Here is a 21,563-nt window from a genome sequence, read left to right as displayed (position 1 = left end):
CTGCCTACATTCCTAAGCTTATGGGTAGCATAACAAAATGTCCATACAGCCAAAAACCAAAGGACATACTGATCACCAATTGCCATTCCTCAACAGTGGCTCCTTCTGTTGGTATGCTGCCAATTCTTTAGCTCTCACCTTCCAACTCAGTCTACTTAACTTACTTATTTACATGTATTTAAAACATTTAAACTCCCCCCATTCCCACCCAAGAAGGTTCAAGAGTGGCTTACAGAAAAATCAATAGAAACAGCTGGCACTGGCAACAGCCAATAATAGAGATATAGCAGCATTAAAGTCAACTCTAAAAGGCCTGGGAAAATATGAAAACAGATCTGGTGCCAAGCCAGCCTTCCACAATCCAGGCATCACAATGGCAAAAGACACATATCCCCTCGTTACCTGCTTTATGTCTGGCGGAAGGTGGAACCCAGAGGAGAAACTTTGAAGGAGATGATAATAACAACAGCAGGTCCTTAGAGGTTTTATTTTATTAAAAAAATTGAACTTTGATCTATAGTTGGCAATTGACTGGGAACCAGTGCTGTTGTTTCAAACTGACAAATATGACCCATGTGCCCATTGATGCCATGGACTGGTTGGACACAGAGGAATGGTGGAAGGAGCCAGCTGGGGAACCACCAAGGAAAGATTACTCAGAGCCCAGAGAGTGATGGTGGGACAATGATGAGTGGTCAGAGGGAGAAGACTGGGAAGGGGAGGTGTTGGAAGCTGAGGAGGTAACAGGCCTTAGTGAGCTTGGAGAGTCTGTGGTGGAAGGAAGCCCAGAATCATAAGCTGAAGCCAGCAAGTGGGAGGAGGGAGGCCAAGAGGCAGAGATGAGTTAGACTGGTGAAGTGTCATGAGTGTCTCGCCCTCCTGCTGCAGCATGTTCCCCTCCCCTGTCTCCCAGAACCAGAAAAGGGCTGAAACAGGTGGCGCAGCAGCAGGCTGCACACAGACACAGTCTCTGATTGCTTGGGAGAAAGCCCTGGAGAGGAGAGGACCGAGATGGCTGTGAGGAGGTGGGGACTTTCAGTCTCAGCAACTAACTTATGGGGTAAGACCTACTGGAGATGAGCTGCAGTGCTCATTAAGCCTGATACTCAGCAAAGATCTCACTTTTGCTTCTAAAGAATGAACCCCGACTTTGAACAGTGTGATTAACTGCTGGCTCACTCTTTGACAATTCCCAGGTAGGATTTTGTACTACTTACAGTCTTCAAAGGCAGCATGATGTATAACACATTCTAGTAGTTAGCAAACAGAATGTTAGTAGAGCACAGAAAACTGTGGCTCGGCTATCTCTGTTCAAGAGGAGCTGCAGCTTGTGAACCAACCTAAGCAGGTGCTTTGTATGTTAGATGTCACTCCAAAGATAAAAGAGCAGCACTCCCAGATTACAACCTGACTCTTCAGGAAAAGTGCAAATCCATTCAGGTTGATTAACACTCACAAATCAGATTAACAAACTCCCACTACTTGTTGATTTACTACTTCTAGGGTTGCCATATTTCAAAAAGTAAAATTTCTGACACCTGCAAAGTTATTGAACCTAACCCCAAAATTGAGATTTTTAAGCTTTTTGAGCTGTTTGCGCTGCTTTTTCCATTGCGTTGCCATACATCTGGGTTTTCCCTGACATTTTGCCTACTTCTTCAGATCCTGCAAACCATAAGGACTCCATTACTGTTACCTCCAACCTAAGGTTCTTTAGGTGCCAGTATGTGGCTTGATGGAGTGGAAAGAAAATAATCAAGTCTTTTTTGCACCTCTGTGTATTTGCTGGCCAGGGATAACTAGTTTACATTCAATTTATTTCACTGTGTAAGAGCTACAACTGAAATGATGATTTGGATCTTCTACTAATGTTAACATGTGGTTCATCTGTCACAGCTTGGGTGCCTTAGTAAATATAACTGAAAACATTACAGGGAAAGGGGAAGCAAACAAACAACATATAGTAAAATTACTGTTCCTTTTTCAGATGCAGTCTTCATATGTATAGATATTATTACTCTCTTCCTGAATGGTTACACTTGCAGATAGGTTAATGTGTCTCTGGTTTGTATTAGTGGTACCAATTAATAAAAGTGATCTTTTAAAGAAGGCTGCAAGTTGCTTAACTGTATGGTTTGCAAATACTTCTATTATGGGGAGGCGCAAATAGTTCATATACCTTATGACTATAGTTGCACATGAATATCTGGAAAATGTTCATAACCAAAAGAAATCACATGCCTTCAAGTCGATTGTTCTCTCTAAACCATAATTTGATTTCAAGACCCATATAACAATTCTGAATGCAAGTTCTGGAAACTTGAGATTAGCAATATCTGACCAGCTGTTTCAAAGATTCTGCTGGAGGATCTTTACCTTTACTAAGAGAACACTAAGCACAAAGTCAGCTACATGGTTCATTTTTCACAAATTACAATTTATATGAGATTCTAGCACCACACTGTACCTCACTCCTCCTTTTTCTTCGGTAACACCCATTGGCCTGCATGGCTAACAAATGCTGAAGCACAAACATAATTTCTTCTACCAATGGGATCCATGCCAACTTCTAGCAAAATGAAACATGCTAGTTTGGGGAAAACGTGCACTTCAACTAAACGAATTATCTGGCTGAACAAAACATTTACAAGGTAAAAAATTCCATTGCTGAGCTTTAAGTTTCAATTAATAGATTACCCTCCTGATGACATGCTTTTGAAAGCAGACGAAAGCATTCAGACAATTCATAAAAGGTGCCGATAATTTGTAGACCAGCACCAACCACATTCAGATACCCTCAGTGCTTGAAATGACTTCAGTTCATTGGCCTAGTATCATACTGATAGTAATTTGAATAGCTTGCAAAAAACAACAACCATGGAGTTCTATTTTGATTGTTGTTGTAGAAAAAGAAAATCATCCAATGCATTTGTATCCTGCTCTTCCTCCAAGGATATAAACATAGAATATATCATGCCTCCCTCCCCCATGGGGTTACCGTCAGAAATAGTGATTTGTAGGGATCTACAAACTGTGGCTGGACTTACTAGCCAGACTTTATTGTCTACCTACCAGCTGCGAAGTCCAACCCTATTACAATTTCATTAGGCCTTACTTCTTAGCATTACAGTGGTACCTCTGGTTACGTACTTAATTCGTTCTGGAGGTCCGTTCTTAACCTGAAGCAGCACTTTAGCTAATGGGGCCTCCTGCTGCTGCTGCTGCTGCTGCGCTGCCGCCGCATGATTTCTGTTCTCATCCTGAAGCAAAGTTCTTAACCCGAGGTACTATTTCTGGGTTAGGGGCGTCTGTAACATGAAGCGTATGTAACCTGAGATACTACTGTACTAGGAATGGATATATGGATTTCTAACTGTATGCAGGCATTTAATAAATAAGAATACTATAGATTTAAAAGACTGACACAGTGCAATTCTATATGCTTACTTTCAGTATGAATTTCTGCACCTCTTCCCACCTTTGCTGCTCTGAGTAGCTTTAAAAGAAAACATTTAAAAGCCCTGTATGTATGTATGTGCATGCATGTGCGTGCGCACACGTATGTGACACAGATGCTGTCAGGACTTCTGTAAAGGTTGCTTCTACCTTCTGTTTTAGTGCCAAATTGCAAGAAGGGGAAAAGAAAAAAATTGGACTGGACACTTCCCTCCACCTCCTGAGTTAATCCTCCACACAAACAATTACAGATAGCTAACAGTTAAACATGCCAGAAATGAATCCTCTTGTTGTGCTCCTCTTATCAGGCAAGCCTCAAAAGAGCCCTCAGGGGAGGACTGAATTGCTATGCAAATGTTCCTGCTCTCCACTCCTCTGCTTACACCTTGCTGTTCCTGCTTATTCATCTACAATGCTGAGAGTGTGCTTCAGAGCAAGTGCACCTTGTGAATGGGGACAGATACTCCAGTCACAGAATTCTTTGGAATTCTTGAAGAAATTGGGTCAGGGAAGGATCTTGCCAGAGGTGAGAGAATCTCTTGCTCCTGGAGTGCAAGCAAGGGGACAGGAGGTTATTTGCTATCCTGAGCGCTTCATGAATGCAGGTAGAACAAATGTCTATTCACTATACCACTGGCTTCAAAGGTCCAAATACGTCTAATTTATCACCTTTCCCTTTCTCCAGAAAGTACATTTATGAACAAGGAAACGTGAGCCATATTAAAATGCACTGTGGGAAGCAAATGCCTTCCGATTCCAGGGCTTGTTTGTACACTAATCATGATTACTTGCACTAAAGCCCTATGAATTCTCTGAAACAGTCTCATACTGCATTTGCTATAAATTTTGTGGCAGCAGTTGCCCTGCCCCAGTTGTTCCTGGTTTAAACCATATGGTAATAGAAAGCATTCACTTTCACAGCTTGATTTATCCTTAGCTAACTATTGGTAGCCACTTTCTTATAACCTCATTTTGGTACTGGATTTAGATAGCAAGAATGAGAAGACAAGTGTTCTTCATGGCTCCCTCCCAGTTAACTCATCAAAATCCAAACAGGAAGACCTCCAAAAGTGTTGCCTATGCTGGTTTTCAGGACTTATGAGTTTCTTACAGCAGCCCAAGTGGAGAAAATTTAATGCCACTTTAATGTGACAGACTACCAGGGATTTTCTGCTTTTGTTACATATCCCAAATTTTTGCTATGTGGCGAGCTATGAAACTGAGACAAACAAAAGAAATACACAGAGGAACCAATCCACAACTGAAGTGTTAATTTTGTGCACATGTCTGTCAAGACTGGCCCGTACGGGCAGGGGTACCTTTACCTTTTATGTGTGTGCCTGCCATTTGCAACCTTTCTTAGAGAAGACAGCCTTGGCTTCAGTTACCAGAAGACTGAATTAATTGAAATAAACTCTGCATGGGATTGTCTTTGAAGCCCCACTGGTACAAAATGCAGTGGCTACAATGTGGCTGTTGAGGAAAGAACTTAAGCACAAACCCAGGCTTGGACAGTGCAGTAAGCCAAAACCTCCAGCAACCCACACATTGGTCTAGTTCCACTAAGCTAAAGTTTGGCTTAATGTGATGTGTGAACCATGTCTCTGTGTGTCTTCTGGCAGGATGTGGAGACCTTGTTTCAATAGGCTGGCATAGAATCACAGAATTATAGAGTTGGAAGGGACGCCAAGGGACATTTAGTCCAACACCTTGTAATGCAGGAATCCCGACCACAGCCGTCCCTGGGCTCTAACTACCAACCTTCAGGTTAACAGCCAGACACACTGACCAGTTGCACCTAGTTTTATCGTTACCAGGTTTAATCATTTTTCATCGTCACTGTTGTTACTTTTGGTAAAGTACAGATTGCATTATATGCTTTTTGTTGTTTTTAGTTTAGTTTTTATTATATTGTATGGATTTATTGTTATGATGTACATAACAACATATATTTAGTAGAAGACTGAAACACAAACAATAAAATATTATCACCTATTATTCTGAGGCACAAATATTTTACATGGCATCTTTAAACAATTCTCACAACAGTCCCCAACGAACAACAGGTAAATACCAATAAACCATATGTTGCAAGTCGCAAACATAGTCACTGGCCTTTGTTGTTGTTGTTGTTGTCGTCATTGGCAATAGAGCAGCTTCTTACTGTAGTGGAAAGAAAAGCTGCTGCGGTTCACAATGGTGAGCATTCACTGTTTTAAAAATTCTAATTGATAGCCACAAAGCTGTATGTGAGTTTCTGCAATGAAACAGAAAACAAACTGCTTCCTGACAAATGGCTGATGCCTAACAGTACTTCCACTGGGGGATTACCTTGGGAAACTGGAAAACAGATCCACAGGTATAATAAAACATGTATTGACAACTTAGGGTAGCTAAATTAGTGCTCATTATTGCCCTAGAGTTATAAAAAGAATGCCTTCATTGTATAATAATGGGCAACAAACACAGCTGTAGCTTTCAAGCATTACACCACAATTCTCAGTAATTTTATTAGCAAAAAGCCAATAAATAATATATCTATCCCTTCTAAGCATTCATTTGAAAAAAGGAAGAAAAGAAATTTATATGTATTGTATATGTGTGCTTACTATTTAGTACTGAATCTGAACATGTGCTTCCTTTACAGTTAGTACTAGAATAGATGTATTGGCAGCACCAGAACATTGCCAACTACCCCACATCACATATGTGACCCCAGATTATTTGTCCAGTCTTCTCCAGATCCATAAGGTTGCACTCTATACCACTGTGCTTTTAGCTCTGCTTTTTATTCTTTTAGTGCATTATTTCTACTGTTTTACATTGCTTAGAAATTTTTAAAATCTTAAGAGATTTAGAAATACTTTTAATTAATTAGTTCATTAATGCTTCGCTCTGCCAATAATGAAGTTCTATTTGAAAGCAAGCTACATTCAATTGGAATGCATAAACTCCCTGCCTAAATCAGGTATTTCAATCCTATTGCTTTTTGGTAGTAAACATGTGCACCTCCTTCCCATTCCTATTATGCAGTGATGAGGAAGAAGAGTTGGGATAAATTGCTGCTCCCCATTCTTATTATAAAGAGTTCACTGCTGGAAATAAAATAAAGCTTTCCCAAGGCTTCTCACCCACAGAGTTGTGACTGCAAAATGCAAAGGTTGGAGAAAAGCCTTGTCATTGTTCTGGGATAGAAATGGATATGGAACTGCATCAAGTGGAATGCTTTCCTATCAGTCAGCTTAAAATTATTTCTAAGTAAATATTTCACCGCAGATTCCAATGAACTTTCTACATGAACCCATAACGACCAGTCAAGAAAGCTTTTGTTCACTAGTCAGAAGAACCCTTCACATTCTGAATTTATGCTGCTATTGTTCCTATCACTATCCTCCCACAGATCAGTGATAGCATGACTTCCACTGGAACCTATCTTTCACTGCTTATCCAAACACTGAATTTGGTGAGAATTTTTCCTGAATAAATCAGGTCTATAGTCACTAATGCATTTTGCAGAAAAGGACAGAGAATGATTAGATAAGAACTGAACAAAGTAAATAAAGCAGATCTATGCCATTAGCAAACAGTATGTTCTGTTTTAGAATGCTTATAATTTTGTCAGATTATCCCCTAACATGCAGCTTTTCTCATTGCTTGTTTCTGGGGAAACTGTCCCAAGTATTTACAACTCCATATGCATGCAACATGTTTAATAACAATACATTTATAGGTACATACATATGCCGTATAATGAGAAGCAAGGGTTTTCTTTTCCAGATCAGCACAGTAGAAGACCTAAGCCCACACTCCTTTGGACATGAAAGAATACTGAATGACAGTCTTCAACAATTTCAAGGCACTAGGACAATGGTCAACAACCCGGCACCCACTAGGGTTATGGCACCCATGAAGGTTGTTATTAGACAGCAACAGTGTGTGTGCTTGATATCCATAAACAGGAGCAGTAGGACATAGTTGACTTCCCATGGCAAGTGCAAGGTTGCTGGGGGTGGTTGTCTCTCTAACTCTGTGTTATGCCATGCTCCCTGTGGCAGCCAATTTATGTTACACCACACCTGCTTCATGGCAGTCATTTTGTGACTGGTGCCCCCAGCACCCTCTCAACTGTGCCCACTAGTCCAAAATGGTTGGTGACCTTTGTGCTAGGGAGCCAGTGTTCTAATATGGAGGTGTGCAGCAGAATATATACTTACACATATGGGTATACATGTATCTGCAACAGAGGATAAAATGCAACGCACCTAACGAAGTAAAATACAGTCCATGCAAGCTTGTGCCACAATAAATTTGTTAGTCTTTATGACTTTTCCTCTGGAAATTAGCCCACCTTCCTTCCAGCATGGAAACCTGGACAGCATATATGAAATTCTAGCTAACCAGCCAGCCAGGCACTGACCAGATCCAGACTTGCTTAGTGTGAGCAACTTGGTGGCATCATGCCCTTATTCTGGTATGACCATAACCAAGCTAGGATCCAGAACGCTACCTTAGGTGTGCCCAAGGGCTTGTAACTGGCCAATGGGAGTTGTCACTACAGTGGTACCTCTGGATGTGAACGGGATCCGTTCCACAGCCCCGTTCACATCCAGAGCAGAACACAACCCACGTCTGCACGTGCGCGGGTCGTGATTCGCCGCTTCTGCACATGCACGTGACGTCATTTTGAGCGTCTGCACATGCACAAGCGGTGAAACCCAGAAGTAACGGATACCGTTACTTCCAGGTTGCCACGGAGCGCAACCCGAAAATGCTCAACCTGAAGCAACTTCAACCCGAGGTATGACTGTACTTTTTTCTTTAACAGCAGACAGTCCATGCTATATATCACAATCTGTTTTTTAAAGTATCCTCCATTTTAAAAATTGTTTGCTACATGGCATAAGGGCCTGCATTTTGAGAAATAAATGACCAGACCCTTGGGTCCAGGGAACTGGTCATGCAGTTTTGGAATGCCAGCCACAGGACAAGGTTCAGATATTATTATTTTGCAAAAGATCCTAATGACACATTTGGAACAAAATCCCTTAATCCAACGCTAATTTCTGGATTTGTTTTTTGTTCGTAAGAGTTTCATTTGTTGATAAAGTAGCTATTGTGTAGTATTACAGTTTGCTGTTAAACCATTAATGATGTTTTGTTTTGGAAAGTTTATCATCTATGGGTACAATGTTCAAATAAGCTGTTTTAAAAGTGAATCCTTACCAAAATAAGAGGCAGTGTAAAATGTATTAAGTGTTACAAAAAATAAACCCTCTGGCTTAGTTACAAAGTTAATTTAACTGAGTTTATAGGACAGACAAAGAGTTAAGCAAATCATATTGTTTTCAACAGCTGTAGCTGCTGGTAGCTCACCCTTACAAAATGACAACAATGAAGCTTCCTACTATCACAGTGATAGTTATTGTGTTGTTTCTTAACTTGGCAGGGTTACATTTGTGAAAATTTTAGAGACATCTGTGGGTGCTTTATAACATATTAACACATGCACCTCACTGTCGTCTTACTAAACAATGTGTTGTCACATTTGCTGTTTGGGCAGGACAGAATTGCTCATCTTCCCCTTACAGCCCATCTGGTTTCTCCCAAGCTGCTCAGGGAACAACAGAAAAAGAAAAATCCTAATGAATGTTATCAGGTGTGTGTGTGTGTGTGTGTGTGTGAGTGAGAGAGAGAGAGAGAGAGAGAGAGAGAGAGAGAGAGAGAGAGAGAGATTCTCATTCAGTGCAATGGGGTATTTTTTTTAAACACCCCTCCAACCTACATTGCATATCACTTGCAACATGATGTAATATATACAAAATTGATTATACTAGCCCAGAACTAATGTGAAGGAAAATCCATGGGAAAAGTTGTCTTTTTACTAATCTGCACCTTTAAATTCAAGCAGAAACAGCACCAGCAAACACACACACACACAGTCAAGTAGTTAATTTTTACAGCTCAGTCATTTTTAATGAGGCTGTTTATTAAGGAAATCATACAAGAAAAAAAAGGCTAATAATGCACAATGAAATTTGCAACGCATATTTTATGACTTTTAATAGTCAGTATAAAGAGTATGAACAAGCAATAAAAATAGTATGAAAACAATACTTGTGTCATTGGCAACCTGATGCCAGCTCTTTTTATGTTTTACACATAAAGAATTATGGGGCATCAATTTCATTTTGAAAGGGAGTCTAGGATCTCTGGTTGATTTTTCCCTCCTTAAAGAATAAGAGCAAAGCACATACACTATATATTCGACAGATCTGCTTCCTAAGAATCAACATGGTTCACACTATGTGAACTGTCACATTAATAACCCTATGCTGATATTCAAATTTTCTGTCTTAAGCTAAAGAAAGATTGAATACCCTGCTGTTGTGTGGCCAAGATTGAAGAGGTGTCTCACTGACATTGTTCAAAGTTTATGAAAATATATGAATGCTCAAATGTCATTGGTTTTGCGCCTCCAACAGACTGTGGTTTTATGAGAAATCAGTCTTTTAATCAAAATGATTGAATACCTTAAGGTCGAATCCAAAGATATCAGTTAATATCTAGAAACGTGCTATTTCTGCAGATTTTGCCAAGCTGTACATATTGTGGTACATTTTAAAGTGTTAATTTGTGCATTCCATATTGAAAATTGATCTTGAGTTTCAGCTTTTTGTCAAGCAAAAACATATGGTTACAAGCTCTATGCATTTTACATGACGGCTGTTGAAGCTGTCACATGTGCAAACTTGATAACCGATGTGACACATACGCAAATAATTTGCTTGTTTAGTAACAATTCAAAGATTCATTATTCATGCAAAAACACATTTTTAAATGATCAGATGGAATGAGTCTTCATTTTGCAAAATCTAGTCTAGTTGGTGTACAAACACAGATAAAATAAAGCTGGAAACTAAGTGGTATTAAAACAAATCCAAGAATATGAGTATTTCCAGATAATTATTGAAGCAGATGGTGTGTTTTTTGTTAATTCTGCCATCAGTCTGAGAACTTGATGTCTTACATCTGCACTTGGTAAAATAAATTTTGCCATTGACATTATCACAGTTTTCTCAAAATACTTCAGTCAGTTTTATCCCATGATTTCCTAACACCTGCTGCAGCGCATGTCTGTCAGACGCAACTGTTTGAAAGTGTGCCTTCAAAGCATGCTTCCTTATCCCAAACTTTTAATTTTGATTTATTTTATCTATGATAATAAAAATTCCAAATTTCCATAGCAACAGCTATTAAATGAAGCTAATGACTGCAGAGTTGTCAGGGTCTTCAGCTTCACAGAGTCTCATCTCCCAGGGTCTTTCTGGGAGCTTTGCTCCGTAACAAACTCTATATCTTGTCCTGATCCTGTGCCTCTTCAAGTCAAGGTGCCTCATTAGCCCTTGAATTACCCTTGTTTTCCCAATGTTTTGCTGAACAGTCACCATCTATCACTGCTCCTTATATTCCTGTGACAAAAAACACCCCAATCTTTTATCCCAATCTTCACCCACTCTTGCCCTCTGGCTCTGCTTAATCTCACCCTTCTTTTCAGTCATGCCACCTTCAATACCAAACTTCACCCATTTTGCTTGGATTACTAGCATGGAACTAACTTCTGTCTACTCAACCATAAACTTGTCTAGTGTCAACACTTTGTCCTGGTAAAGCCTCTGCATATATTACAGATTTATTTAACCCATGCTCCAATGGGTTAAAGCCGTAATCCTAAAACCCACTTATCTGGAAGTAAGCATTGCTCCATTCAATAGGATTGCCTTCTGAGTAGGTGATTAGGTTTGCATTATAAGCCCCCAGTAGGCATGGGGAACCTTGGGTGAGCCAGATGTTGCTGAACTACAACTCCTAAGGTGATTCTCAGGGTCCCGTCCAACTCTACAATTCTATGATTCCCATCCTCCCTGGCCATTGACTATGCTTGCTGGGAATGATGTTTTCCATGCTTGCTGGAAAGTTGCAGTTCATCAACTTTTGGAGGGTCAAAGATTCCCAACACCTGCCCTATTAAAACTTAAGGTCATATTTTAGAGCCCTCATCCTGTACACAGGCTCCAGACCCTCTCATGTGGTTATTATTATTATTACTACTACTACTATTATTATTTTAAACCCTCTTACAATAAGGTCCACTACAGTCAATGTTTTGGAAGGCTGTTCACAGACAATTAAGCAAAATGTATTTTTAGTCTTAATAAACATAAGTTATGGCTTGAAAAATACACTGCAGATATAGAATACCCAGTGAAATACTCCTGTTCAAGCTTCAAGTGATACCATCTTCCAAGATACTTTACTCCATTCTTCCTCTCTGCCCCAGTTTCTCACCCCTTCTCAGCAAGCAGTCATCATTCCATGTGGACTTCCCCTGGTGCATAAGCTTCCCCTCTCTAAAGTTTTTTCACTATTGTTGTTTAACTAAAAACAAAGGTGGGACTTGCCACTGCTGAGTACTAAGGAAATATTAAAGTTTCTAAGAATCTCAGAGTCATATTATGGTAGCCTGACAAAACTGCACAGAAAGAACTGACATGTAAAATGGTTTTAAAAACACCAACGTATAAAGCAAAAGGAAACATAGGTGCAGTTAATTTACCTATGCTGCCAATAGCCAGGCATAACATATTTTACAGTGTCTTAATGTAGCCTGTAGCCTGCCTACCCAAATAATGTTGTGATACTTCCAAGTTTGTTCCCAAGCTTCAGATTGTATGTCTCTCTGCCACCTGGGGGCAGGGAGAGGAAAGAGGTGCAAAACACAGTCACATGGATTTGTCTGCTTTGGGAAAATAACTATCAGGATTAGAAAATAATCTGAATGATAAAAATAAAATACAGAAAAAGAGTAGTCATAACTGGGACATTCTGAGGATTAACATCAATCTAGACTGGAGTAACAGGACACAAGCTATAAAGGTACATTGCAGGGAGTTGGACTAGACAATCCTCAGGGTCCCTTCCAGTTCTATGATTCTGTGATCTGAGACAGGGATTATGCAACCCTATGTTAACTTGACTTCATAGACCTTCAATAAGAAAACTGCTTATTTACCTCTGGCCAACCAGTTTGCCTAATTAAAAAAGCAGATGCTATTGTTGAGATATTTACACCTGGGCTTCAATCAAAGCACAATCCTACACCTCAGATACATTGGATGATGAATCAAGAAAAATCTTATTCAGTCTTGGCACTTGGATCTCAATCATAATACAGTGGTACCTCAGGTTACATACGCTCCAGGTTACATACGCTTCAGGTTACAGACTCCGCTAACCCAGAAATAGTGCTTCAGGATAAGAACTTTGCTTCAGGATGAGAACAGAAATTGTGCTCCGGTGGCACGGCAGCAGCAGGAGGCCCCATTAGCTAAAGTGCTTCAGGTTAAGAACAGTTTCAGGTTAAGAACGGACCTCCAGAACAAATTAAGTACTTAACCCGAGGTACCACTGTAATGCCACAATTCTAACTGTTTAGACGATACAAAGGTTTAGGGCTAAAAGTTGGAGGAACCTAGATTTGTTGGCACTATGCTAACATTGCCTTCAGATCAGATCACTTACAGAAAGGTAGCCGTGTTGGTCTGCCATAGTCAAAACAAAAATTTTTTTTCCTTCCAGTAGCACCTTAAAGACCAACTAAGTTAGTTCTTGGTATGAGCTTTCGTGTGCATGCGATTGTGTGTATTTGAAGAAGTGTGCATGCACACGAAAGCTCATACCAAGAACTAACTTAGTTGGTCTTTAAGGTGCTACTAGATCAGATCACTATCACTGAAGTGTAGCCTACCTCACAGTGGTGACTGTCTTGAGTACAGAGAGAGATAATTCATTTTTGTTGCCCTTGAAGAGAGGGAAGGATGCAAAGGTGATGCACAAGCAAGGAGGAAAGAATATATAGAGAAGGCAAACAGGGAAAATGGGACAAGGCACAGAGAAGAACAAAAATATGGGCAAGGAATTTCTGTTGAAAATGCAATGAGAAGGGAAATGAGTGGAAGTCGATGAGGCTTGTGTGGTCAAAGGACACAGTAATGAGATAAACAGTTGCATTTTAACCAGAAGCAAAGCACCGAAGTAACACATCGGCTCTCCAGGTTAAGAGGTTTTAGCTCCAAGTTCAGATGTTACCAGCCCTCAGTAAGATAATACAATCTACTCATAGTGAACTCATTTTCCAAGAGTGGATCCATATGTAGCCAGAATGGCACCATCAGCACAGAAAACGGAGTTATAATGAGACTCAGGGGAACTCCAAGCATAGCTGTCAACTTACAGATTTGAAAATAAGGGACCAGCAGCCTCGAAAATAAGGGATCAGCAGCCAAAATAAGGGATTTTCCGAACACAGGTATGCTCAGCTTCTGAGCCCCTCTGAGCCAAAGGCAGAAAGCCCAGCCAGCAGCCAAACGAAGCCTCAAGCAGTGGCTCCCACAGCGCAGCAACCCGGCAGAGGGGATGCAGCAAGGAATACCACTGTCACCTCTCCGCTGGGAAGCACTGAGCAAAGGTGAGTCCCCAGGCAACGCGGCTGGGCACAAGGCATGCAAGCTCCACCCTCCAGTCGTTCTTAGACTTCTTATTGGGTGAGCAACGCAGCCAAGCAACACAGTTGGAGCCTCCCTCCTCCCTGGCCGGCAGGCAGGGAGGGAGAGGAGCTGCTTCCTTTGAAACCTGGGAAATTTAAGGGACATCATCAATAAGGGACAGTAGGGACATGGCGCTGGGATAAGGGACTTTCCTGCAAAATAAGGGACGGTTGGCAGCTATGACTCCAAGATAAGTACAAAACATATTTAGGTGGAAAAAATTGTAAGTGATCCTTTGCCCCCAACAACAAGATAAGGACTGAGCATGCTCAGTGGCCAGGAACACTGGCTGCTTTGAGGGTGGAATGCAGCATGCTGGAACTGGGCAAGGCTGGCTGGGCTGAACTGTGAATATGAATGCTCCATATGGCAACATTTTGTCGCAGGCTGCTCTTGTCCTCTATAAACACTACTGCTAATTGATCAGATTTGATTATTTAAATGTTTTGGATATCAGCCACAACTTCTGGACAAATGCAGCTGAGAATGCATGATGATTTGTAATCATTGATTCAATGGTATATTATTAGTTCTCATATAAAATATTGGGAACATGATATCTTAAAAGAAAGAAAAAAATTGGTCTGAAAATATGCCTCATTTGGCAAAGACCCTGAGTTTAGGCTCTGTTTCATTCACTGCCAAGCAGAAAGAACTGAAAGTTATAAAACTAAAACAATTGCTTTCATTTATATCTGTGCCTGATTATTCTGATAGCCGAAATGTCTGAATAAGTTCAGATTGTGTAACGCCTGTCACATTATAGAAACATGTCTCTTTAAACTAAATGTGAAATTCCAGTAATTGAAGTGATAAATCTAGTGTTTTTGCTGAGGTACTTTTGATGAGAACTACAGTAGTAAATTAGAAATTATTCTGTGCTGTTATATCATGGTAAAAGCCTTTCCATTATCTATTGTCAGTCACTAGGGATGGGCAAATAACTCAGTTGTCAATCTAACTGTGAAACTTAAAGTTCTGGGAATAATCAATAAAATGGGAAAAAACCACCCTTCTATTATTCTCATGTAATTCTTTCGACAACTCTAAGTTGTTTTTTCCCCTTTTACTTCTGCACATCTCATTTATTCACAGATATATTGGATATGTTGGAATATTTCATTTTTTATAGCTAGTTGTGTGTCACTGTGTTTTCACAGGGTATACGAGAGCTACATTTCAATAAGAACAACTAGCTATAACTTGACTTGTAAATGCAGTTTTATACATGATACAGACTTAATTAAATTAGCCATAAGAACTACCTATGGTTTTTTAAATTGATTTTTCAGTGCTACTATTTATTGCTTAATATGTCTACTTTAAAACTTCATGCTTTTGGTGCTCTTTTTAAAAGTCATGGGGATATCATCTATAAGTTGGATCACTGATAGCCCAAATAGTGGCATAAATTCTGCTTGCTGCTGGTAAAATAATGCTTGTTACACACCAACTGTAATCTAAATAAAAAATCATTTACCTCATCAGTTGCAGTGCAGGTTAAATAATCAACTGTGAAATTTAAACATAATTTAAACATGTGAAATTTAAACATAATTTAAACTGTGAAATAATTTAAACTGTGAAATTTAAACATAATGGCTAGGAAAGAGCTCAGTAGAGGATGAGACTCTTCATCTCAGGGTTGTGGGTTCGAGCCCAACACTGGGCAAAAGATTCCTGCATTGTAGAGGGTTGGACTAAATGAGCCCTGCGGATCCTTCCAGCTCTATGACTATGAAGTAGAAACTGGATTTAAAGACTGAGTGTATTTTGTGGCTCAGATGTATAAATGTTGCTTGACCCTCATTGCATCTGTGAATGGGGGAGGCCTGTAGCTCAGGTAGAGAACCTGCCTTGCCCACAGAAGATCCCAGGCTGGGAATGTCCTGTCTGAAATTCTGGAGACCTGCTGCTAGTCAGTGTGAACAATATTGAGCTAGATGGACCAAGGGCCTGATTTGTTGTAAGGCTGTTTCCTATATTCCTTTGCAATGTATGCAAGCAGTGTGCACCATCACCTCAGCAGATAGCCAGACTTAACAGCAACCAGGACCATCCTTACAATGAGACAGAGTGAGGCAGCCATCTTAGGAGGCAAATGCTGAGGGGGCAGGAAATCACACATACATACAACTCTAGAATTGGAAGGGATCACAAGGATTATCTAATCCAACCTTTCAAGCCATAAGGTCTTGAATCATACAGATGATTGGTTTGTGCAATTGTTTGACATTTAATTTACAAATACCTGGATCCATGTGAACGATTCATTTGTTCAACTTTTATTTCTTTCAAGATCTGTACAACAGTACAATGTCCTTACTGCTTACAGGGTGCAATTTAAGGCAATGAGCCATAATGTATGATTTCCCATGCTTTTGTTGGAGCATGAGTGAATTTAAAAGAAGCATAAAACCTCCCGTAACCAAAGGTTTTATTGATCTTATATTTTCTCTGTTTTTAAAAAGTACTGTACTACATTTAGCAATAAGCTAAGTGGGGGGTGAAGCACTCAATCCACCCCACCTCACTAGAAATATGGAATCCCGTTTTAAAGTTGCTAATGGTCATCTGCAATGGAGAATTTTAAATAGTAGCATAGCCCTTCTCTTCCAAGAAGAACCTGGTTATTTTCAGTGTTATACAGAAAACCATCCTGTACCCCCCCCCTCAAATCTGATGTGCCTTCCTCCAACATCTCTCTCTATAGCTATGCCTCTGGGACTTTTTAAAAGAGAGAACTGGTTGTTGTCAGCATGCCACAGAGGAACTCCTGCTCCATAATATGGCATTATAACAGTGATTTTATAAAAATTATCTCCTAAAACAGAACCCTTAAGATAATAATGCAAAATCTGGCAGAATCTGTGCTAGCATGAGAACCTTTACACGTCAGAGCAGATCCACATCGCAAGGGTCTTTATTAAAAAATTATAGCTTTCATAGTGCTCAGTTGCCTGTGGGTCACTACCTTCTGGCAGAATATTTTTTGTTAAGTACTGTACACAAAAGCACACTGAGCATCACTTATGTCTGTTGAAGAAATATGGTTCTTATTTCAGCCCTACTCCACCACCTGCAGTACAAAACAGTATAATCTTCAGGAAGTTGCTTCAGATAGGCTTCCAGGGGAGGAGCATGGCAAACTAAACATCTTCTGTTGACAGCTCGTTGACAGAGATCATTACTGGGGTATATGGTGTGAGCTAACTTCTATCTTAAAAAGAGATTATCATTAAAAGACTGAAAGCAAAAGAAAAGCATGTTTTAATTGTTTGCAAAGTTTTAAATGTCCAAGGGCTGTTCCTGTTGTTAGAGATCTTTATTTTATTTTACTTTTAACTTTTTGTTTTTTCAACGAAAAATGCTGAATTCAAATTGAAAGTACATTTTTTATGTGAAGATCTTAAGGTGGAGACTGGGCTATTAATAAGATCATTCAGTATGGCAAATAAATTGTTGGACACCCCATTGACTGTTGTCATTTTACAGCAATTATTGAATGAGCAATTAAAAGAGATCAGAGCTGAACTGATGAAATGGGCTAGAGAAGGATGAAACTGAAAGTGGAATTAAAGAAGTCACAGAAGCTTTGGGGAACAATTTCAATAAAGGATTGCCAGAACAGTAGAGTGAAATGGTAAAGTTGGAGGTAGTATATGATGCAATGGAGAAGACATTGACACAGGTGTCTAGAGAAATGAAACAGCCAAATGGTGGACTTAAGATGTTGGAGGAGTGGAATGAAACCATGGGTGCAGAAATCAAGAGATATCCTGAGCTAGCAGAGATATAATTGAGAAAGAAAGGATTCTGTGGACAATTTAGAGTGAATTCAGAGGAAAAAAGCTGCCAAACCTCTGAAGCTTCTCTCGGAAAAAGAATGAAATAAGTGGAAATAAAAAAGGATTAGAGAGTCACAACAAGTAACATTAGAAATGGGATTGGAAGATATGGAACTGGGTGTGAAATTATGAATATACGATAAGTAAATAACTATGGAATATTATTTTAACATATGACCACAGTGGAGAGATTTTTGTGTGAACAAAGATGAATAACTAGAGAACCCCTTTTGGACTTTTTGTGTCAAAAGGAAAATCAATAAATTTGAGACTTTTGAGTCTGGCTCTACCTTTGAGAGCGGACTTTGTATTTTCATTTTCTGTTTTCATTTAGATTAGTTCATTTTTTATAGTTTTTTTATTATGAAAATACTTAATTTTTTTTAGAAAGTTGCTTCAGATAGTCCAAAATGCATTAAAAGGAGCAAACTACACAATAATCTTGAACACAGGAGTTGTGAAAGATTCTAACCATGACAAAGGAACTAGGAGAACGCAAAATAAACCTAGCTGATTGGAAAAACACATTGATCAGTGCATTCATTGTTACTCCAAAAAAATATTGTGATTGTTTATTGATATCTATTTGATAGTCATATTTGTATGGAAACCAGAAAGGAAAAAACATGCTATGCTACATCATGTCAGAGCCCCATTGCTAGATAATGGAGTTTTTTTGTCTTGAGTCATGGAAGGCAGGGACTATAAAGAAACTGGGGAGCAGTAAACAGAAAGTGGGCATCAGATGGGAAAACATTTAAGACTGCAAGGCACCACACCTGGCAGAATTCTCTTGGAGCTCAGTTGGGTACTAGAAGCTGAATATGGGAGAAGGAAAATCATGAGCAGTTGAACCCTCTTCTCTCTTTACCTGAGGCTGGTCCAAGAATCATGAACTCGGCACTGAGCTGTGTCATAGATTGCCCCCAGTTTGATGGGTTCATATACTTGGAAGGAATGGGAGGTTGGTGTTTTTTTAGTTTGTTTAAATCAGAAAATGCAATAAAAATACAATAAAGGCTATACAACAATTAATCACTTAATATGAAAATGTGAAGGGTTCTGCTGTGAAATATGACACATTGTCTAATGGGGTGGGGAGAGAGAAAACATATTTCCTATAAGCTTTCCTTATCAGAATTGGCATGAAACCTACTTTTCTAAGATTGCTCACAAGTCACAGAACCTGCCTTTCTTTTTAAGTCATGCATCACGACTCCCACACAGAAGCTCTACCTCACAGGTGAACTGTGTGTTCTCTACTAAATAAATATCCTGAACACAGAATACACACACACACCCTTCAACTATTGTAATTTTATATGCTTATTCTTTTACTTCACTATTACACTTTATTGTTCTAATTAAATGTTAACATCCTTTTGAAAAGAAGAGAAAAAGTGTACATTGAAGATATTTCTTTTGCGCTTGTAACTGACATGCAGCTGAAATTATGGCTATAAGCTTGTAGTCAGTTATGCATGCTTGACTATCACATGCAAGGAGATATTTATATGCAAAGCTGATCAGAAGACTGCACTCTAAGGGTTCTCCAATCTTGCAACAAGTGTTAGACATTTATCAGCTGCTTTGACCAGTGCCACTATAGGTGACCCAACTAGTTCAAATGTATACCTAGTTTAAAGGTCTAATACTTCAATTTTAATAAGTGTATTACCCGACATTAGATACATTATTTTATAAGCAGTGTCATAGAAACAAATCTGCAATGATTTATGAGAATATTTTATTGCTCCAAAGATATGAAGAAATAGGCTATATGAATGGTAGTTTGGGGTAATAAAAATGAACAGCATTTGAATGTAAAAATACCCCCCCCAAAAAACCCCGTCTAATCTTTTCCCATCAGCTTTAAGGATATTTACTCACACTTTCTTTTTAATGTTTACCTATTTGCCATTCTATGACAACATAAATGAAAAGCACCTTTAAGAATTTGACACAATGCCTGTAACAATGATTTGCATTACTGAGCAATATTCCAAGCTCAATGCTTCTGACCCACAACAACTGTACAGTATTAGATACAATCTGCAATGAGATAAATGAACACACTTCACTCTTTTTTCCTTTTTCTCTTTGGTTAGTTTACTTTGCTGTCAGATCACAGTTTTTTTTTCTAATGAACTATATAATCTGTTCACCATATCCTTTAATATTATTCAAATATTTTGCAGATGACAAGAAAAGAATACTCATAAGACCATCTCATACGCCATGCAATGTGGAGCAGCTGTGATCAACTAGTTTGCTTCCAGGCCCCTAAATTTCAATAAATGTTGCGCCTTGAGATGCACTGAAATATACCTTGACAGACCCTGGAAGCAAAAGGAAAATGAAATGAAGATGCCTGAAGATATTTGGAAAATAAAACCTCGAAATACTACATGTTGTTGAAATCAGTGTGAATATATCCTTTGCAAAACATCATGTCAAACTATTATATGTCAATAGAGATTGAAAGATTGTTAATGCAGATCACTTACATGAAATTTTACCAGTATGCCTGTGAATTGCCTCCTGGGATATATATTTAAAATATTGCTTGAAAAATTCTGCATAGGAAGCAGTAAGCTTTATATAATAATGACGGGGGGAGTATGCTCCTTTTTAAGAGGTTTTCCATATATTTACAGATATACTTGGGAAGGAATCCAAAGAAAAACTAAAGTGCATGCTAATTTCTTTTTTAAAAGCTTTCCCCCAACACCAAATAAAGAGCAGGTCAAAAAGTTGGTGAAATTATGTGCTATTTTCCCTCATTCTGTACTAGAAATGAGGGATAGTCTTAATAGTCTAAACTTGCAATTTCTGCTTAGCGGTGTGGGTGGGGTGGTGGTGGTTTTAGAAACTATACTTCAAACCAAAAAAGTAAAATGAAGCAATTAATGGTAAGTGACAAATTTTGTTCTACATATGAAGCTTATAATGATGATTTTTGTTTGTATTATTGTGCAGTTGTTATCTCCTCTCTCCCTCCCTCTCTCTCTCTCTCTCTCTCTCTCTCTCTGTGTGTTACTGTGATTAACAAAATACTTTTTCATTTAGATAGCAAAACATTTATTTCTCTTTCATCAGTTTCTGAAAAAAATGAAAAATAGTATATATGTTAATGAATGGTTGGCATCTTGTATGCTTCTTAATGGTACAGTGTATGTTTATGTTTTTAAATGTGTTATAAGTCTCCTGGAGACGTTTAGGTAGCAAGCTACTTACTACTACTACTATTAATAATAATAGACATAACACTGTTGTATAAAAAGGAATACCACTACTGAATGTTCTTAGCTAGTATGCTCAGACCTTTTTTGCAGTTAACAATGTTAAACTCCCTTAAAAGGCACCTAATCGTGACATTTGCTGATTGCTATGTGCCACATCATGACTAATGGTTTAAAAATACACCTAAAGCATAGACTCCCCTCCTTTTTTCAGCAGGAAAAGGCAATTGCATTTTTTTCTGGAAATGACCATTCTAGGGGACCCCACTTTTGTGAATTTTTGATCAACCAAACATAGAACTGGTTTTGGATTCCTAAACTGAACAAGCCTTCACCAGAACATGATGCTGGCAGAGAATCTGCCTAAGTTGGAATGCACTGTTAAATGCTGGTTTTTATACCTCCATGAGATT

General features: G+C 39.0%; 1 protein-coding gene and 1 long non-coding RNA gene across 3 annotated transcripts in view; one reads left to right on the top strand and one right to left on the bottom strand.

Annotated features, from left to right (window-relative positions):
• LOC128417671 (uncharacterized) overlaps nt 1-7,782 on the top strand; it is a 39,451-nt gene extending 31,669 nt beyond the window's left edge. Inside the window, exon 3 of the long non-coding RNA XR_008331523.1 lies at nt 7,234-7,782. This is a non-coding gene — a long non-coding RNA (uncharacterized LOC128417671). The remainder of the gene's footprint in view (nt 1-7,233) is intronic.
• ZNF407 (zinc finger protein 407) overlaps nt 1-21,563 on the bottom strand; it is a 334,843-nt gene that overhangs the window by 30,747 nt on the left and 282,533 nt on the right. The gene's annotated exons all lie outside the window — the stretch shown is intronic.

The sequence above is a fragment of the Podarcis raffonei genome, chromosome 7 (genome assembly GCF_027172205.1).
Source record: "Podarcis raffonei isolate rPodRaf1 chromosome 7, rPodRaf1.pri, whole genome shotgun sequence".
NCBI lineage: Eukaryota > Metazoa > Chordata > Lepidosauria > Squamata > Lacertidae > Podarcis > Podarcis raffonei.
This window is presented reverse-complemented; position numbering and strand designations above follow the sequence as displayed.